The sequence below is a fragment of the Trachypithecus francoisi genome, unplaced genomic scaffold (assembly GCF_009764315.1).
Source record: "Trachypithecus francoisi isolate TF-2019V2 unplaced genomic scaffold, Tfra_2.0 Contig01474, whole genome shotgun sequence".
In the NCBI taxonomy this organism is placed as follows: Eukaryota; Metazoa; Chordata; class Mammalia; order Primates; family Cercopithecidae; genus Trachypithecus; species Trachypithecus francoisi.
The window spans coordinates 22684077-22703495 of record NW_022681435.1 but is presented as its reverse complement, the minus strand read 5'-3'; the positions used below and the strand labels follow the sequence as shown (position 1 = coordinate 22703495).

Below are 19419 nucleotides of genomic sequence, written 5' to 3'. Positions count from 1 at the left end.
TGCAGGAACGTGACCATGATCAGCACTAGATGGAAAGTGCACATTACGCAAAAGACCAGGATACATCTTTTTTTTTTTTTTTTTTTTGAGACAGTTGTGCTCTGTTGCCCAGGCTGGAGTGCAGTGGCACAGTCTAGGCTCACTGCAACCTCCACCTCCCAGGTTCAAGTGATTCTCCTGCCTCAGCCTCCTGAGTAACTGAGACTACAGGCTTGTGCCACCGTACCTGCTAATTTTTGTATTTTTAGTAGAGACAGGATTTCACCATGTTGGCCTGGCTGGTCTCAAACCCCCGACCTCGTGATCCGGCCACCTTGGCGTCCCAAAGTGCTGGGATTACAGGCGTGAGCCACCGCACCTGACCACATCTTTCTCTCCTCACATCTTTGGTGGTGGGGTGGATGGGGCCAAGTTGCTTCAGGGACTTCAGGCAGAGTCCCGGGAAGGTACTTGAAGACCATCCATGAAACAGCTGGACCAAATCTCTTGTCATATATATTTGCCCTGAAGTGTAAAGAGGTGAGCAAAAGCATTAAGTACATGTTTAATATTTCAACAGCTAATATTTTCAGTTAGGTCTTATTTACGTTATAGTAGAACTGTGATTTCTTAGAATCTTTTTATATGCAAATTTGACAGAACACTAGGGCTCTTGTACAATCAGGCTGTTCCATATGCATGTTGTATAGCGTGGCCGTATGGAATGGGGGGGAAAGTACTGAATTGGAAATCAGGAAATATGAGTTCTGGTCCTGGATGTGTGATTAACCTCTTTGAGACTCAATTTCCATATCTTAAAAATAATGTTAGATTAATGATCTCTTAGGTGCTTCTCAGCTCTAAAATGCAATGACATGGAGCATAATTTGACTATTTAAAATTAGTGTAGGCATCAATAATTATTGCAGCTTTGTTTTTATGGCATACTGTTTTAATCATGAACATATCATTTATTTGATGTCAATTTTTTTAAGGAATACAATCTCCAACTAAAACTTTTTTTGAGAAAAATATCCAGTCAAACCACATGAAATTGCTTATATTTGACCATTTTTTACTGAACGAGTGGTAATTTTATGTGGTTCAACCTAATAGTATCTTTTAAAAAAGACCTACTTTAAGGCAAGATTTCCAGACATACGGTGATTTTTTAAAAATTATGTGAAAATCTGCAGTGCACACAGAGAAAGAGGATGTGTTATAAAATCTATTCACTGTAATTTTCCACACATTTTATATCTTAAAAATGAATAAAGTTTTTCCTGCTCATATTCTCTTCCTATTAAATAAAACCATACCACCATTTACAAAGTTCTTCGTAGTTTAAAGCAGCTCTTACGTGCTGGTATTTTATAATGTCCTTAAGAAGTGGGTAACAGCATTGCGCCAATGTCACAAACAGGAAACTGAGGCTGAAGAAGTTAAGTCATCTGCTGAAGACATCAGAATGGGGTCTGGACTCCAGCCAAGATAACAACGTCCCAGAGGTCTTGCTCTCTTCCCTTCTGCCAGATGTGCAGCCCGTGAATACCAGCACATTAGGAAAGATACAAACATCATCTCCTGATCACCGAACGCACTGAAATGGAGGCTCCTAGTGATGAATGGGATGAATACACATTGAGATGAGAGCTGCTGCCTTCTTCTTTCTCTTAGTGTCACCCCAGAGCCGACAGAGCTGTGGCTTGTGCATTCCAAGGCCCGCCCCTTCCTGGGAGTTCTTGGCTCCCCGTAGAGAAGGTGATGTTCCAGGAGTCACCGAAAACTTCTGCTTCAGGAGATCTGTCCAGTGGCCACGGAGCCAGGTCTCACGTGCCACCAAAGGGCTTCCTGGAAATGTTCCAATAACATGGATTCTTGCCAAGGGGACAGTAAATTTCTATCAGAAAAAATGTGATACTTTGGCAAAAACTAGACCTTGAGAACACATTGATCAGTTGATTTCCCACAAAAGAGAGCGGTAAAGGGAAACACAGCACTGCCGATATTTACAATTGCTAAAATGGTGAGATGACAATTCACAAATCCATGTAATTAAAGCCAACGTGCTGGCCAGGGTGACCGTCAAGTGAGCATCTGAGCCAGAGCCCCATTGTTTACCCGACTGGAACCTGACATGGAAACTAGGGCAAGGGGCTGTGGGGACGACTCAGAAGAACCAGGTCTCTTTAGGAAGCACCTCACCCAACAAATTGACAACAGGGGCTGAGACAGGAACCTGTGCACTAGTGTCGGAAGCAGCACTAGATTCTTAAGAACCGAAATGTGGAAGGAACACAAATGTCCTCCCTGACGAACCTATAAACAACATGTGATACCCATGTAATGACATACTGATACAGGCTACACCTTGGATGAATCTTGAAAATACTCTGTTCTGTGAGCGAAGCTCATCACAAAAGACAAATACTGTCCAATTCCATCTTGTGCTAGCTAGGGTTCTCCAGGGACACAGAACCCACAGAATGAAAATATACAAAGACAGGGATATTTGTTTTTTATCATTTATTTATTATTATTTTTTTTGAGATGGAGTCTTGCCCTGTCGCCCAGGTTGGAGTGCAGTGGCGCGACCTCGGCTCACTGCAAGCTCTGCCTCCCAGGTTCACACCCTTCTCCTGCTTTAGCCTCCCAAGTAGCTGGGACTACAGGTGCCCGCCACCATGCCTGGCTAAGTTTTTTGTGTTTTTAGTAGAGACGGGGTTCCACTGTGTTAGCCAGGATGGTCTCGATCTCCTGACCTCATGATCTGCCCACCTCGGCCTCCCAAAGTGCTGGGACTACAGGTGTGAGCCACCGGGCCTGGCCGGGAGATTTGTTTTAAGGAATGGGCTCACCTCACTGTGGAGGAAGGCAAGGCCATGATTGACTGGGGCAGGTGGACGGGCTGGGGACCCTGGGAAGAGCTGCAGAGGTCCCTCCGGGGAGACCAGCTTTTTCTCTCAAGCTGTGAACTGATTGGATGAGGCTCATCTGCACTGTGGAGAGATGAATTTGCTTTACTCCAAGTCTACTGATTGAAATGTTAATCTCATCCAAAAAATACCTTCACAGAAACGTCCACAATAATAATGTTTACCAAATATCTGGACACTGTGGCCCAACCAAGTTGACACTTAACATTAGCCATCACCCACAGATGAAACATCTAGAACAGACACTTTCATAGCCACAGTAAGTGGATGAGGGTAGATGAGAGGGGCTGAGAGAAGGGAATTGTGGTGGAATGGTTTTACATCGTACCACAATTTAAAAACAAGCAAGTACATCAGTGAATGTTTGTATAAAGTAATCCAAACACGTGTGTGATAACTTTTTTCTCCAAAAGGCATTTCCTAGCAAAATGCTCACCTTCATTCTATTGGGCTAGGAGGATAGATTTTATCAAAAACACTTGTTTATATCAACAGCTGTCATTCTTCCAGTGAGGCGTTTACCTTTTTCAAGTAATACAGGGAAACCAGTGTCTCTCCCCCTCCTGCCTCTCACAAACCCACTTCTTTTGTGGAGAGCCATCCAGGCAGCCAGAGGACCCCCAAGAAAGCGATACACACCAGTCAGCCCTCCCCTTCCCTGGTCCGAAACAGGGCTCTATGCTTTGGGGAAAGTTTCTCATGGAAAGATGTGTGCACACGCACTCAGGCACACACCCGCGCACACGCACTCAGGCACACACCCAGTCCTCAGCAGCAGGTATTTGCCGACGGGCTCCACACCAGCTCACACAGTTGCACAATTGCACCCAAGGCATCACCTCAGGCAGCCAGCGCATGGCACTCTCCCCGCCCGGTACATTCGGACTTTTAGGGGCTGCTGTTTGGCCGGATAGGGATGCCAAGAGCCGGAGCAACAGGAAGGAGGCAACGCCGAGTGGTGGAATTTCAAAAGTCCATGGAGAATCATGGGTTTCATCTGCATTTCAGAATCCCAACTGTGGTCCTTAGATGATATATGAATTTTTAAACCATGATGGCGATTTTGGAAAAGTAATAGTTCGTAGTAAAAAAGGAAGAAGAAAGGAAGAAAATACTACATTAAGCTCTAAGCCAAATAACATTAAAGATATTTAATTATGAGTATGACCTCCAACCTCCGAGAAGAGATGACTGCCTGGTGAGCACCCCTACCCACCTCCACTCCAGGCTGAGTCCCCAGGGGCAGGAGGCAGCTGAGTTTGGTAAATACAAATCCTCCTGGTTCAGGGGTGTGGTCCACATGAGAAGCAGCCAGGGATCACTGGCAAGAGTGGGGACCCAGTGTGGCCCCGAGGAAGGGCAGGCCTGGCCAGGCACTGCCTCATCTCTGAGAGGAGCCAGCTGTAGGATTTAGATGTAAAATCTCCCATTTAAAGTACTGGTCATTCATTGAGGTTTGTTTGTAAAAACTGTAGGACAAACACAACTGCAGGCTGGACTGGGTGACCTATGCCTTCCACCACCAGATTGACTTAGATAAAGAGACAATTCATAATAGCTGAAAGGTGGAAGGAACCCAGACGTCCACCCTGAAGAATCTATAAACAATATATGATACCCACGTAATGACATAGTGATACCGGCTACACCTTGGATGAATCTTGAAAATATTCTGTTCCGTGAACAAAGCTGGTCACAAAAGACAAGTAGTCCAATTCTACCTCGTACTAGCCAGGGTCCTCCAGGGAAACAGTACCCATGGAATGAAAATGTATGGAGAGAGGCAGATTTGTTTTAAGGGACTGGCTCACGTGATGGGAAGCTGGCATCAGGGTCCTGGAGCCTGGTAAGCTTAGAGTGGAGAAAAAGTCCTAAATGACCTGTTAATTAGGGTCTGGAAATAGTGAATCCATAGATATCCCCCAACCTCACTTTAATTTCCCTCCCTACCCCATCTTTAGAAGTGCTAATGGGAAAGAAAACACAGGGGAAAGAGGAGAAGCAGAGGCTGGGTGTGGATGACCTCCCAGGCACTCAGAGCTCAGACATCGTGTGGGACAGGACCCAGGAGGCCGAACAGAGATCACACCTGTCAGGCCAGTTGGGGGACAGGTAAATGTTATGGAATTGGTGGCAAGAGAATGGTGTATTGAGTCAGCGGGTTTCCAAATAGGCTTTATTCTGGCTTTTAGGTTTCAGGACATTTTCTAGCAGCCTGCCTTAACCAAAGTAAATATGTATTGAAATAAAGGCGCAGAGGCCGGGTGCAGTGGCTCATGCCTGCAATCCCAGCACTTTGGGAGGCCAAGGCAGGCGGATCATGAGGTCAAATCGAGACCATCCTGGCTAACACGGTGAAACACCGTCTCTACTAAAAATATTAAAAAAAAAATTAGCCGGGCGTGGTGGCGGTGCCTGTAGTCCCAGCTACTCGGGAGGCTGAGGCAGGAGAATGGCGTGAACCCGGGAGGCGGAGATTGCAATGAGCCAAGATGGCGCCACTGCACTCCAGCCTGGATGACAGACAGAGGGAGACTCCGTCTCCAAAAAAAGAAAAGAAAACAGGCCGGGCACAGTGGCTCATGCTTGTAATCTGAGCACTTTGGGAGGCCTAGATGGGCAGATCACCTGAGGTCAGGAGTTTGAGACCAGCCTGGTCAACATGGTGAAACCCTGTCTCAACTAAAAATACAAAAATTAGCTGGGTATGGTGGTAGGCACCTGTAATCCCAGCTATTTGGGAGGCTGAGGCAGGAGAATTGCTTGAACCCGGGAGGCGGAGGTTGCAGTCAGCCAAGATTGTACCACTGCACTCCAGCCTGGGTGACAGAGTGAAGACTCCACCTCCAAAATAAATAAAACAAATAAATAAATACAAGAAAACAAATGAGCAAAATGCATCCCAGTGAGGTGTCCCTGGAACAAAGGTCCTCCGGTTGGAAGTGGGATTGGAGTAAATACCAGGGAGGAGGAGCGGTGCCCGTCCGGCAGACGGTGTCTCCTGCATGAAGGTAACCCAGCTGGGCTGGCAGATAGGGAAAAAGACACAATCATACCTTCCAGCAGTGCACAGTGGAGTGTAAGGAACTAGCCATCATAAGACAATGAAATAATTTATTTACTAAAAGGAAAATAATATGTGATGGGATCCTAAAGGGTAGCAAGTCTATAAAAGCTGAAGTTAAAATTGTAAGAAGGAAAGAACATCCTGGCAGCTCGGAGTTACATTCCATCGCATTCCTTGCTGCTGGGCCTCACTTTCTGCCTGGCTCCCTCCAGTGCGTTTAAAAATTGCTCTGAACGCAAACTCAGAGAAAACAGAGGCACTCGGCAAGCGGAGATTTTGCTTCAACTGATGAGGACGGCCTCATTCTGTGAGAAATTCCACCGGCTCACCCCCGTGAGGCATCCTCTGACCAGATACCATCCAGCGTCAGGGAGTTTCACAGAAGCGACTAGGTCTACATAAGTAGAGAACACTGTTTTTAGAGAATTTTCAAGTGAGATGCTCTCCTCTGCCAATGAAGACTCTGACTTTGCTCTGCCAGTGTTTAGAGCAATAAGATACCAAAATGGTTAAAAGTCAAACCATCTATTCTTCTAAATACACTATACTGAAAATGACAGATCCGTCTATTCATTTTGGGAACTGTATTCTTCATGCACTATTATTTCTTTTCAACTCCTAGATTATATGCTATAGTAGTTCCTAGAAAAGGAGTCAGATGAAAATAGGGGGAACTGGTGACTAAATTTCACTCGACGTAGGATTAACGCACACGTAACGCACACTCTAAATCTACACTTGGACAAATTTGTTTGGAAAAACCCTATAAGAGATTGCTCATTATTATAATCATCTTGATGTTTCAATGAGTTTTTGGTCTATATTAAAGTTGATTTTAGGATATGGTTATTTCTTGGAGTGGCACACAATTTCATGGAAGCAGGGCAGAGGCGTGTGGGCATATATTTCATGATGGGCACATGGGTGCTGGAGGAAGGAGGTTAAACAAATGATATTTTAATTTTTGGCTGGTTTGCTGAAATTTCAAGAGAGCCTGCCCAGCACATCTGAGGATGAAATGAAATTTTTTGTATACCTATGAAACACAGTGTGTGGCATGGAAGAGACACTTGGTACCTTTATTCATGAATGGGGGCTCCACACCGACTAAAGAAGGGAAGGCATCGGAAGGGGAGAGGAACCGTCCTGGGACAGAAATGAAAGAGAAGGAACTGAGACACCCACCTGCTGGGGCTTTTCTCGGGCTCTGCCTGGCAGAACCCCATTATCTGTCGCATCTCCACTCAGCACTCACCTTCTCTTCCCGCCGAGCAACCCGCCAAGCCAGGGAAACAAGTCCTGCCAGCCAAGCTCCCGCACCCCACAGGCCTGCCTTCATGTCATCACCACCACCATCATCATCATCAATGACATCTGTAGCTACAGTCACTGGGACTCAAGCCGCTTGACTAGCCTGAGCGTCTTTCTGCCTCTGCTTCTGCACAGCTCCTGCTCTTCCTGGAGCTTACAGGATGGCGTTCCTCAACCTCCTGTGTGTCTGTCACCTCTCCTCAATGGGCGGCTCTTCGAAAGGGGGATGCTATTCCCATTGACTGTGCATTTCCACCCCCAACACTGAGGAGATGCGGCCTAAGTCCTTGGTCAGTAGTTGAATCTTTACTGCCTTTGGGCATGTTTGTTGAACATCATAGTGTAACCATTGTAGACAGTTCCATCTATAATGCCAATTAGAATGTCACACTGATTGCATCCCAGCAGGGACCCCTAACAGGTGAACCAGTAATCAAAATCAATATCCGTGGCCAATGTGACGACACAGATATTGCTCTAAAAACCTTCATTTGGGGGCCAAGCACTGTGGCTCACACCTGTAATCCCAGCACTTTGGAAGGCTGAGATGGGCGGATCACTTGAGGTCAGGAGTTCGAGACCAGCCTGGCCAAAAACATGGTGAAACCCAATCTCTATTAAAAATACAAAAAATGGCCGGGCGCGGTGGCTCAAGCCTGTAATCCCAGCACTTTGGGAGGCCGAGACGGGCGGATCACAAGGTCAGGAGATCGAGACCATCCTGGCTAACACGGTGAAACCCCGTCTCTACTAAAAATACAAAAACTAGCCGGGCGAGGTGGCGGGCGCCTGTAGTCCCAGCTACTCGGGAGGCTGAGGCAGGAGAATGGCGTAAACCCGGGAGGCGGAGCTTGCAGTGAGCTGAGATCCGGCCACTGCACTCCAGTCCGGGCGACAGAGCGAGACTCCGCCTCAAAAAAAAAAAAATACAAAAAATTAGCTGGGTGTGGTGGCACGCATCTGTAATCCCATCTACTAGCGAGGCTGAGGTGGGAGAACTGCTGGAACCCAGGAAGAGGAGGTACAGTGAGTTGAGATCGTGCCATTACACTCCAGCATGTGAGACAGAGCGAGACTCTGTCTCAAAAAACAAACAAACAAAAACCAAAAAAAGCAAAACCCATCATTTGGTATGGTTTACATTAAATTTTAATGTTGCTTTTTTTGTGGATTTTACAAAGGTCACAAATGTACCCTTAGATATTTGTGTTCTCCTGCAAGATATTATGAATCTTTAATATTATAAATGTATCGGCCAGGCGTGGTGGCTCACGCCTGTAATCCCAGCACTTTGGGAGGCTGAGGCGGGTGAATCACGAGGTAAGGAGATGGAGACCATCCTGGTGAACAGGGTGAAACCCCGTCTCTACTAAAAATACAAAAAATTAGCCAGGCATGGTGGCTGGTGCCTGTAGTCCCAGCTACTCGGGACGCTGAGGCAGGAGAATGGCGTGAACCCGGGAGGTGGAGCTTACAGTGAGCCAAGATCGTGCCACCAGCCTGGGTGACAGAGCGAGACTCCGTCTCAAAAAACAAAAAAAAGAAAAAGAAAAAATATTATAAATGCATTCAATCAAATATCACAAATTAAGAAGGGAGCAACAGTGATCATCCCATTGTAAAAACTCCATGGCTCCAGCAACAATTGTATGCCATTAAAATAACGTACATTCTGGAACACTATCAATTGGGATGGGAACAAACAGGTCCTGCAAGCTACTCAATGTCATACAAATGCCCTGCTTTCTAAACAAGCACATGGCTTACGGTGATGGGAGAAGAGAGGTTCTGGAAAGGGTTAAAACCCTGTGCCTGCAGACACTGCCTGTACCTGCAGACCACCTCCATCTGAAGGTAGCTGCAAAGCCATTTCAAGCCATCTCACTTTCAGCAGGGCAGAGGGACGTGGTTTGAATACGAATATCCTTTCCGATTTACAGTATTATGTATCAGTTCCATTGTAGTCTGCTTACCTTCCTTGCTATGTTTTTTTTTGTTTGTTTTGTTTGTTTGTTTGTTTTGAGATGGAGTCTCCCTCTGTGGCCCAGGCTGGAGTGCAGTGGCCGGATCTCAGCTCACTGCAAACTCCGCCTCCCGGGTTCACACCATTCTCCTGCCTCAGCCTCCTGAGTAGCTGGGAGTACAGGCACCCGCCACCACACCTGGTTCATTTTTTTTGTATTTTCAGTAGAGAGGGGGTTTCACTATGTTAGCCAGGATAATCTTGATCTCCAGACCTCATGATCCACCTGCCTCAGTCTCCCAAAGTGCTGGGATTGCAAATGTGAGCCACCGTGCCTGGCCCCTTGCTAAGTTTTTAGGGAGCAAATGACCTCTGGGCAACCCCTTTCAACTAAAAAGTTCCATTATCAGAGCAGTATAATATTCTTTAAAGAACACCAACAAATACATGGGCATGCTTTCAGTAACCGCAACTCTATGCCCAGTTCACAGTTAAATACGCTGACATAACAGGATGCAATAATTTTCCCACATCACAGATCAAGTTATTAGATCAGTTTTTGATTCTTTTCAAAGTGCTTTCTCATATGTCTTTCAACCAAATCTATTTACTGAATCTCTATGTAGCAGTTATTTTGTATCATGCTCTATTCCACATGCTTTAAAAATATGAACTCACTTAAGCCTCACACAGCCTACGAAGTAGGTCCTGCCACTCTCCCTATTTGCAGAGGAGAAAACTGTGGCCCGGCCACTGGTCCTGCAGTTGGGAAGCAGTAGAGGCAGTGTTCAAACACAGGCAGCCTGCCCAGAGCACACGGTTCCAACAACCGCACTGTGCCGCCTCCAACAAACTGTGAGCATCCACTTCCCAAGCTTTGTTCTTTTGTCTTGTGTGGGAAAGGTTTTATTTTAATCAACTGTATACACCAGGCTTTGAAAAGCAATTTGCCTCAAACCATAAAAGGATGAAACTTGGATGACAATTGTAAGCCTCTCCATTCTCCTTCCCCTTCGGCCCTTCTAAAGGCCTGTCATCTGTGGGCCCACCTGCCCAGAATCCACCTGGCCAAGATCCACCTGTCTAAAACTCTCCTGCCCAGAATCTACCTGCCCAAGACCCACTTGTCTAAAATTCACCTGCCTATAATTCCCCTGCCCAGGACCCACCTGTCTAAAACTCCCCTGCCCAGGACCCACCTGCCCAAGACCCACCTGTCTTAACACTCACCTGCCCAGAACTCCCCTGCCTAAGACACACCTACCCAGAATCTACCTGCCCAGAATCCACCTTCCCAGAATCCACCTACCTAAGAGCCATCTGCCTGGAACTCACCTGCCCAGGACCCATTCACCCAGGACCCCACCAGTCTAAAACTTACCTGATCAGAATCCACCTGCCCAGAACCCACCCACCCAGAATCCACCTGCTCATGACCCGCCTGCCCAGGACCCACCTGCCCAGAATCTAGCTTCCCTGAACCCACCTTCTCAGAATCTGGCTGCTGAGAATCCACCTGCCCAGAACCCACCTATTCCAGAATCCACCTGCCCGGACCCACCTGCCCAGAACCCACCTGCCTAGGACCCATCTATTCCAGAATCCAACCACCCAGAATCCACCTGCCCAGAACCCACCACTGCTGCCCAGTAGAACCCACCTACCCAGGATGTACCTGCTGAAGACCCACTCCACCTGCCCAAGACCCAGTTACCCAAGACCTACTCCACCTACTCAGCAGCCATCTGCCCAGGACCCAACTGCCCAGGCCCTCACCCACAGACAGCCAAGTATGGCCACACCTGAGTCCTTTCCTCATCAAATGACTTCTGATGTCCACCTCCTTGGGGCTAAATCTTGGAGCTGCCATTTGCTGCCTTTGTGAGTTTGGGTGAGTTACACTGGGGGGACAGAACCCTCCAAGCTGCGTGAACTCCAAAGAGCCAGCACTCCCAGCGAACTCACCCACACCAAATCTGGAAGAGCAGCCATGTCTTGTGGCCTTCCAGGAACACCAACTGCAGCCCAAAGTCATCCCCAGACATTTCCCAAGCCAGGTACAAGTGACACCCAAGGTATGCTGCCTGGCTACAGAAGCGGGTGTTTTGCCTTTTACCCTTAACCGTTTTGAAGTCAGTGATGTCCCCAAAGGGGCAGGTCTTTGGCCTTTTATCCTTAAGCATTTAGAAGTCAGTGATGTCCCCAAGGGGGTTACTGCTTCCCCAGGGAATCACAGTTTAGTGGCAGATCCTTTCAAACCCACAACAGCTGTAATGCCTGAGGCAGTTCAAGCAAGCTTGAGGGACATAGGAAGAGAGCATCATCTCAGGCCTGTTCTGATCAGTGGGAATCTAAGATCTCCTAGGGAAGGCGAGATCTGAATGTGTCCTGGAGAGCAGGTAGGCATTTGTGGTAGACACTGCAGTGGGCCACCCAGAGTCCCCCTCAACCAAGCGCTGTCCCGCCAGCTGCAGAAAGTGTCGACTATTGACAGCCCCTATCTGGGGACTCTCCAGGAACTGCCCTTCTTGAAGGGAAGCTCCCCAAGCACTAGACACACCCTCCCTGGACACAGCCTATCCCCAGCGAGTGACCAGTGCATGGGTGCAACACCTGGCCTCCTGCCTCAGGTGGAGCGACTCTCAGGGCTCCCAGATTCAGAGCCCTCCGTGGGGTCGGCCGAGGCCTCTGTTGCAACTATTCCTCAGTTCACCTTTTTCTTCTGCCCACCCTGGGTCCTGCCATTCTTCAAGTGTGGCTCCTGAGAACACTGGCCTGTGCGCCCCTGCATGCAAATCACAGCTGACTTACCGCAGGGGAACAGCCTTCCACCACCTCCACCTCCGCCTCTTGACCAAGCCCTCCAGGAGCACCAGGCCTCAGCTTCCTCATCTGTAAGACAGGGGTCCAAATGGTCTTAATTCTCAGCCTGTCATAAGCATGAAATGAGAACGTGCACAGAAAGTCCTTACTCAGGCTTGGTGTGTAGTGAACGCACAATAGAAGTGGTGATATGTGGCCGGGCACGGTAGCTCAAGCCTATAATCCCAGCACTTTGGGAGGCCGAGGCGGGCCGATCACAGGGTCAGGAAATCGAGACCATCCTGGCTGACACTGTGAAACTCCATCTCTACTAAAAATACAAAAAATTAGCCGGGCGCGGTGGCGGGCGCCTGTAGTCCCAGCTACTCAGGAGGCTGAGGCAGGAGAATGGCGTGAACCCGGGAGGCGGAGCTTGCAGTGAGCCAAGATGGCGCCACCGCACTCCAGCCTGGGCGACAGAGTGAGACTCCTTCAAAAAAAAAAAAAAAAAGAAAAAGAAAAACAGAAGTAGCGGTATGTATGATGATGTTCTTCGTCACAGAAAGCATGGAAAATACAGAAAGACACAGAGAAGACAGTAAATTCACCCATGGCTCTACTGCCGGGAAACAGGTCGTACCACGATTTCAGGTGGGGGGGTGCACGCGCATGCGCACCAACACACGGGCCTTAGGAAAAGAAACTCAGAAATCCCAGCGTGTACGCTGTGGTACTCACACACGCATCTGCCATTCTCACCTCCTTTTCTGCTTTAATTTCCTCCTTAAATTGGTAATTTTCTGTGAAATGCACATTCCACGTCTGGGTAGTGTGCACCGTCCGTCTCCCCCACGGAGTGCAGGAAGGTAGCAATGCGGCTGTGCTCCAGGCGGAGGCCACACAGCTGGGGGGTGGGGGGGCGCACGCGGGGGCAGCCTCGGTGCACGAGGCCTCTCATTTGTTGGTTACAGCTGGAAGAATTCGGATATAGTTGTTGACCGAGAGAAGAATCCAAAACTGAGGAGCGGAAAATAACGAAGAAGGAAGAAAGGAAACAGGAAGAGGTTGACCTTGTTGATGGAAAAGAGCTCCTCTTTCTCCAAACCAGAAGGAAAAGGAAGATTTAGAGATCAGAGGAGGGTAAGTTTCCCCCGGATAATATGGATTCAGTTGCATAATGCGGCCAGGATGTTATCTGCAAAGAAGCTGTGGGGAGGAGAAGGCAGGGCAAGGAGAGCAGGGCTGAGATTGTGGGAGATTCAGCCGGAAATGACAAAACAGAAACAAAACGTGACCAAGGCCATTTGGGGTCCAGCTGAAGTTCAGTGGCTTAGATGCGTAGTAAGTCCCATGAGCACTGTTGCACGACTTGCCCACAGCTGTTCACATATGGACTTTGCAGCTCTTATTCACTCCGGCCATGGCGGGAGAGCCAGAGAGCCAGGCAGGTGCGTGGGAAGGGAGAGAAGAAAGGGAGGACGCGCTGCCGATTCCGTATTTACCTTAGTAGCCATCCAGACACGCTTCCCTCTCCAATCCCCAAACAGGAAGCGGCAGAAACTGTCTACCAGTTAGACGGGAGGTGTCAGTGCCCCTGGAGGCTGTGGCCATTGCCAGGGAGACCCCACTCTGCACAGCTCACAAACACACCGTGTGTGTGTGTGTGTGTGCGTGCGTGCGTGCGTGCAGGGTCCTCACCCGCCCTGGGCAGCAGATGGGGAGTTCTACGTCCACTTTGTCACGCAGACAATGAAGGGGACCGCAGAAGGGGGCTTCCCCAAGGACACAGAGCCAGTGGCCGCCTCACTGTGTGCCCCTCAGCGGGTATTTCCACACTGCCTGGCAACTTTGAGAACAGCCGCTCTCGCTGGGTCCCCAGTGAAACTTGAAACCATTTGCATCTGCAAGTACTTTACTTATTCCATTTGAAAGGCATGCACATTTTTAAAGGGACACTGTTTTTAGCTCCTGCGTCCCTGAGTCATCCCACATAATCTGACTTTATGAGACAGGGTGCCCTAAAGAGTGTCCTTGCCTTGACAGTCCTGTCTGGAAAGCTGTGAAGACAAAGTGGTGCCATATTTATTGTTTTAAAATTATGGACTACCTAGAAAAAAGGTGAAATAGTAAAAAAAAAAAAAAGCAAAACTTTTAATATTCAGTGACAAACACAGACAGAAAATATGGAAAAATGAAATGTTAATGTGTTGGGATGACTGGATTTTGAACAAATTTTATTTATTGAATTGATACGAAGTTTATGGAACAGGGATGAATAGAGCTTGTTTCATATGATTATATATTTAGGTATTCGCTGACATATATCTGTATACATAAACATGTATGTATCGCTGTGTTTACATATAGACACACATAACATGTATGCATAAAACACATACATTTGTACCAAATTACTAAACCAGAAATTGTGTCGCTCATCCTACTGTATTATACGAAACATCAGGCAACAGTAGGTATTGGAAAATGCCAAGTGTGCGTGATCCCGGCAAGGGCAGATCCTGCCGCTGGAGTTCTGGAATGCATCTCTCCCCACTTGGCAAAGATGCAGGGTGCAGAGGGGGTGTCAGCAGAGGGGCTGGGTGCAGAGGGGTTGCAGACTTACCACAGGAGGACTTTGTCAAGAGATGTGGGTTTTCTGGACATCCAGGACACCCACAATGGGGTGACAGAATCACCTGTGGAGTGGAGTCTTAGTATTGAACTTGGCAGCTGTTACCGGATGCTCTTCTGGCACCTATGTTTTCAGAAAAGCAGGAGCTGGCCAAGAGTATGTGCCAGATTTCTCCCTGGATTGGACTGATTCTGCACTCAGCCCAGCTTTTTTTTTTTCTTTTTTTGAGACAGGATCTTGCTCTGTCACCCAGGCTGGAGTGCAGTGGTGTAAGCTAGGCCTACTGCAACATCCACTTCCCCAGTTCAAGCGATTCTTCTGCCTCAGCTTCCTGAGTAACTTGGGACTACAGGTGTGTGCCACCATGCCCGGCTAATTTTTGTATTTTTAGTAGAAACGGGGTTTCACCTTGTTAGTCAGGCTGGTCTCGAACTCCTGACCTCAGGTGATCCGCCCACCTTGACCTCCCAAAAGTGCTGGGATTACAGGTGTGAGCCACTGTGCCCAGCCTCAAACCAGCTTTAATCTGAGGGACGTGCATGCTCTCTACAGGCCCCACCGGTCTTTCTAGGGTCCTTGGCCCTTATGTGCACTTCCTCTCTGAAGAAGTCCTTCCTCCACCATGTTGTCCCTGCCTGAAATTGTCCCTCATTATGGAGATTTGAGAGGTGTCTCCCACTGACCCCTCTCTCAAGGGGTGAGGGTTTGCCTGACCAGACACCAGAGCTGGGGCACACCCCCTCCAGTTCACCCTGATGAGCTCCTTAGGCCACCACAGGGTCAAAATCAGGTTTAATAGCAGCAGCATTCACAGTAGCCACAATATGGAAACAATGCAAGCATCCCTGTGCGGGTGAATGGATAAGTAAAGTGTGCTGTATCTCCACAATGGAATATTACTCACTCATGAAAAGGAGGGAACACTGGCACATGCCACAGCGTGGATAAACCTCGAAAGCCTTACGCTGAGTGGAGGACGTCAGGCACAAAATAACCATAGATTGTTATGAGCCCAGTTGTATGAAATGTCCAGAATAGGCAGATCCATAGAGACAGAAAGCAGATCTGAGGTGACCAGGGTCTGGAGGAGTTGGGGATGGGGAATGGTTGCTAATAGATCCGAGAGGGCTTTCCTTTCTGCATGAGGACAATGTTTTGAAACTAGAGGTGATGGTTACATAACACTGTGCATGCACTAAATGCCACTGAATTGTACACTTTTTATTTTATGCTATGTGAGTTTTACTTCAGTGAAAAAAATAGATGTAAGGCTCAGAGAGATTTAGGGGTTGGAGGGTAGGGATTTAGGATTCAAAGGAGCTTGACTAAGGAGCTGAGAATCTTAAATATATTTCCAGTGTCACTGGGTTACTGGCTGACCTCTGTGTGTTACCTTGGTACCCAACCCTAATCGACTGCTTTGTTCTATGAGAAAAAGCACTCTGAGCTTCAAGTAACTGAAGTAACTGACTTAGAAACAAACCTTTGGAATATACTCTTTTTCTTTTTAATTGTTGGGGACTATCTGTAATTTTGTCTCTAAAATATAGTTAATCTTTGACTCTTGCTCTGAATTAATCAATAAAAAGACATCATAGTAGTAATCTTTGGGGGAAGTGAAATTCAATTTAATCCATTTTTTCTATTTGTTAGCTCCTCTGGTAATTGGTTTGATGGGAAAGAAGTTTGAAGTTATTGGTTAAATAGAGGTTTTTGGATTATCTGTGAATTTCAATTATCCATGCTTCACCTGGCCCCAATTAGCACTAATAATCGAGTTAACTGAATAGAAGTCATTTCCCATCATATCAGTTTTGCTATAGGCTTATTAATTGTTTCACTAATGGGCCCCCCAAAAGACAAAGCCCCTTTCTCCATCAGGCACTCACACCCCTATACCACAGTTTGTCATACTAGTGCTATATTGTTAATGGTATGAGACAAATGTTCTTACTAACAAAACATATGTAGCCGGGGAGTGAAACCAGAAATGTCTAAAGTGCATTTATAGTCAGAAGGTATTACAAGACATTTCTAAAGTCTAGTTAGAAATCTTAATCAACGTTTTCAAGTGATTTGTATTTTCAATTTCAATTGAGGTTGTCACTGTCTTAATTTATCCTGATTTAAATTAAGACGGCTTTTAAAAGTGCCTGTTAATTTTAGCAATCTACCCATTTTCAGATGTGTTATTTATGTTTACCAATCATAATCTACATGCCTTTTAAGGTTTCAATTTCTCTTCTTGGACATGTTTGTATTTATATTAAACACAATAAATATCTCCCATTCCAAGAGCCCAGTTTTGACCTTCTTTGATCTCTGAGTCCCAACATCCCTTAACTTGACATATAAATTAGCCCAGCCCCTCCCGGGAGGCTGGGACCTGAGGGTAGTGTTTCCTCCACTCCCTCACCCCCTTTCGAATCTCCAGCATCATGTTTTTCCATTGCCATGGAGATGCAGCTATGTACACAGAGGGCAACAAACCCAGCGAATGGGAAAAGTCCCAGCCGAGATAGAATTACTAACTAAACAAATGCTATTGGTAACAGGGTGCCAGGGAGGGATACCCAAGTTCTCCTTTTCTCCTACAATCAGATTACAGGTAAAAGTGCAAACAGCTAGATGAAAGCTGGCACAGTGGTTCTTTTAAAGACACAGCGGACATATTACTCTCAGGAAAACACGGCGTTGGGTGCAGATCAGATCGACAGGAGAGCTGTGCAGATGTGGGAGGTTTAGTGCGCCTTTTGTGAAAATACTGCTGTCCTAAACCCCAGATCATGGTCTTATGGCTAAATAAAGAAAACAGAGCAAACAACTGAGAGTCCAACAGCAGCAAGGACTGGGTGAAAAGCCCCGGTGTTCTCTCCGATAGCACTCTCCATATTGTCATGTGTGGGGCGAATAATAATTGGTGCCTCACTGGCACTGGCACACAGCTACTCGCTGGGGCAGTTTCACCCAAGAGTTAATAAATTAATTAACACACCGTGCTTTTTATGGTTTCTAAAATAAGAAAATTGCCTATTCAACCCTCTGAGTACCCGATAAATAGGCTTCTATGTTTTGCTTTTGTAGGTATCATTTATGTCCTTTATTTTTATTTATTTTTAATGGTGTATTTGATCTTGGTTAAAGAACCACAGCTAAATTAGAAAACACAACTATGTGAGATGAAGAAGTAAATGGAAATTTTCATTTAAAGAAAGTCTGATTTTTTTTTTTTTTAGATAGGCAGTTTACAAACATTTTCTAAATGCAAAAATCATATGGAAACATATAAAGCGTTCATTATTTTGTGACTTTGGTAAATCGAAACTGACCATGGTCCAATGTGTGAACTTGTATCTATCTTTCTTGCCTACTTTTTGTGACATATCTCAGTCACTTTTCTTGCAAAACATGATTGAACTCAGCCGTGTGTGTGGATTTCTGTGTGTCTGTCAACTTTTCAATTCTACTTGATTTAAGGTTTGAAAACCCCAAAGCTGTCTCGAACAACCTCGCAGCAACAGCATGCTGGTAGAATAGTTTCAGGTGCCTTTTATCAGGCTTTTCAGTTAGTTTAAAAATATTATTAATTTGCCAGTTAGTCTCGACAGTCTCTGAATGTTTTTGATAGTTATTCAATAGAGTTATAAATAGTGGGTTTTTTGTTTAAATAGCATTTTTCTCATTCCTGAAGATTGTTTTCTACCCCCATTTTCCACTTAACTTTAAACGAACTAAAGTGTTTTAACTTCCCTTAGAAGTTATTTCCAGGTAACAAAAATCAGTTAAGAAAATGTTAAAGTCAACTTAATTTTCCTTTTCTAATTTTAAAATATTTAGTTCATTCTTTCAAGCAAATCTTTCCTTCTCAGTATGAAGACTTTGTGGGTTTGTCCTGATCAACATCTTCAACCCAGATTTCAAACCTGGGTATTGTTTGAAAGAAATGGCCTTTTAAAAATATTAAGCTCCCCAAGCATTATGGGGCTTTCGATAGTGCAAAATTGGCACCCCTGGAGATGTATTTAGAAAAGAAACTTCAATAGAAACTGCTCTGCATGGTTGTGATGAGATACCATAATGTTAGGGCAGGTGGGCATCAGCTGGAGCTTGGGAAGTCAGATTCCAAAGGGATTGCTGAAGTTACCAATATTTGCCAAATAGTCCTCTACACAACATTGCACAATTTAAACACCTGTTTCTTAGCAACCTGGTAGACTAGGTAAATCCCATCGCTACTTTAGTTTTCTTATATAAGATATGTACTATAGAAAATAAGAATACCCCCAGCCTGACCAATATGGTCAAATCCCATCTCTATTAAAAATACAAAAATTGGGGAGCTGGGCATGGTGGCTCACGCCTGTAATCCCAACACTTTGGGAGGCCGAGGTGGGTGGATCACAAGGTCAGGAGATTGAGACATCCTGGCTAACACAGTGAAAGCCTGTCTCTACTAAAAATACAAAAAATTAGCCGGGCGTGGTGGCGGGCACCTGTAGTCCCAGCTACTTGGGAGGCTGAGGCAGGAGAATGGCTGAACCTGGGAGGCGGAGCTTGCAGTGAGCCAAGATTGTGCCACTGCACTCCAGCCTGGGCCACAGAGCAAGACTCCGTCTCAAAACAAAACAAAAACAAAAAACAAACAAACAAAATTAGCTGGGCGTGGTGGCATGCGGCCTGTAGTCCCAGCTACTCAGGAGGCTGAGACAAGAGAATTGCTTGAACCAGG

General features: G+C 46.4%; 1 long non-coding RNA gene across 1 annotated transcript; it reads right to left on the bottom strand.

The window, feature by feature from the left end:
• Window positions 1-309: 309 nt before the first annotated feature.
• Window positions 310-14163, bottom strand: LOC117062512. The gene is made up of 3 exons (XR_004428410.1): window positions 13561-14163; window positions 12068-12148; window positions 310-1879 (listed from the first exon to the last, which is right to left on the bottom strand). It is a non-coding gene; the product is annotated as an uncharacterized LOC117062512 (long non-coding RNA).
• Window positions 14164-19419: the final 5256 nt, after the last annotated feature.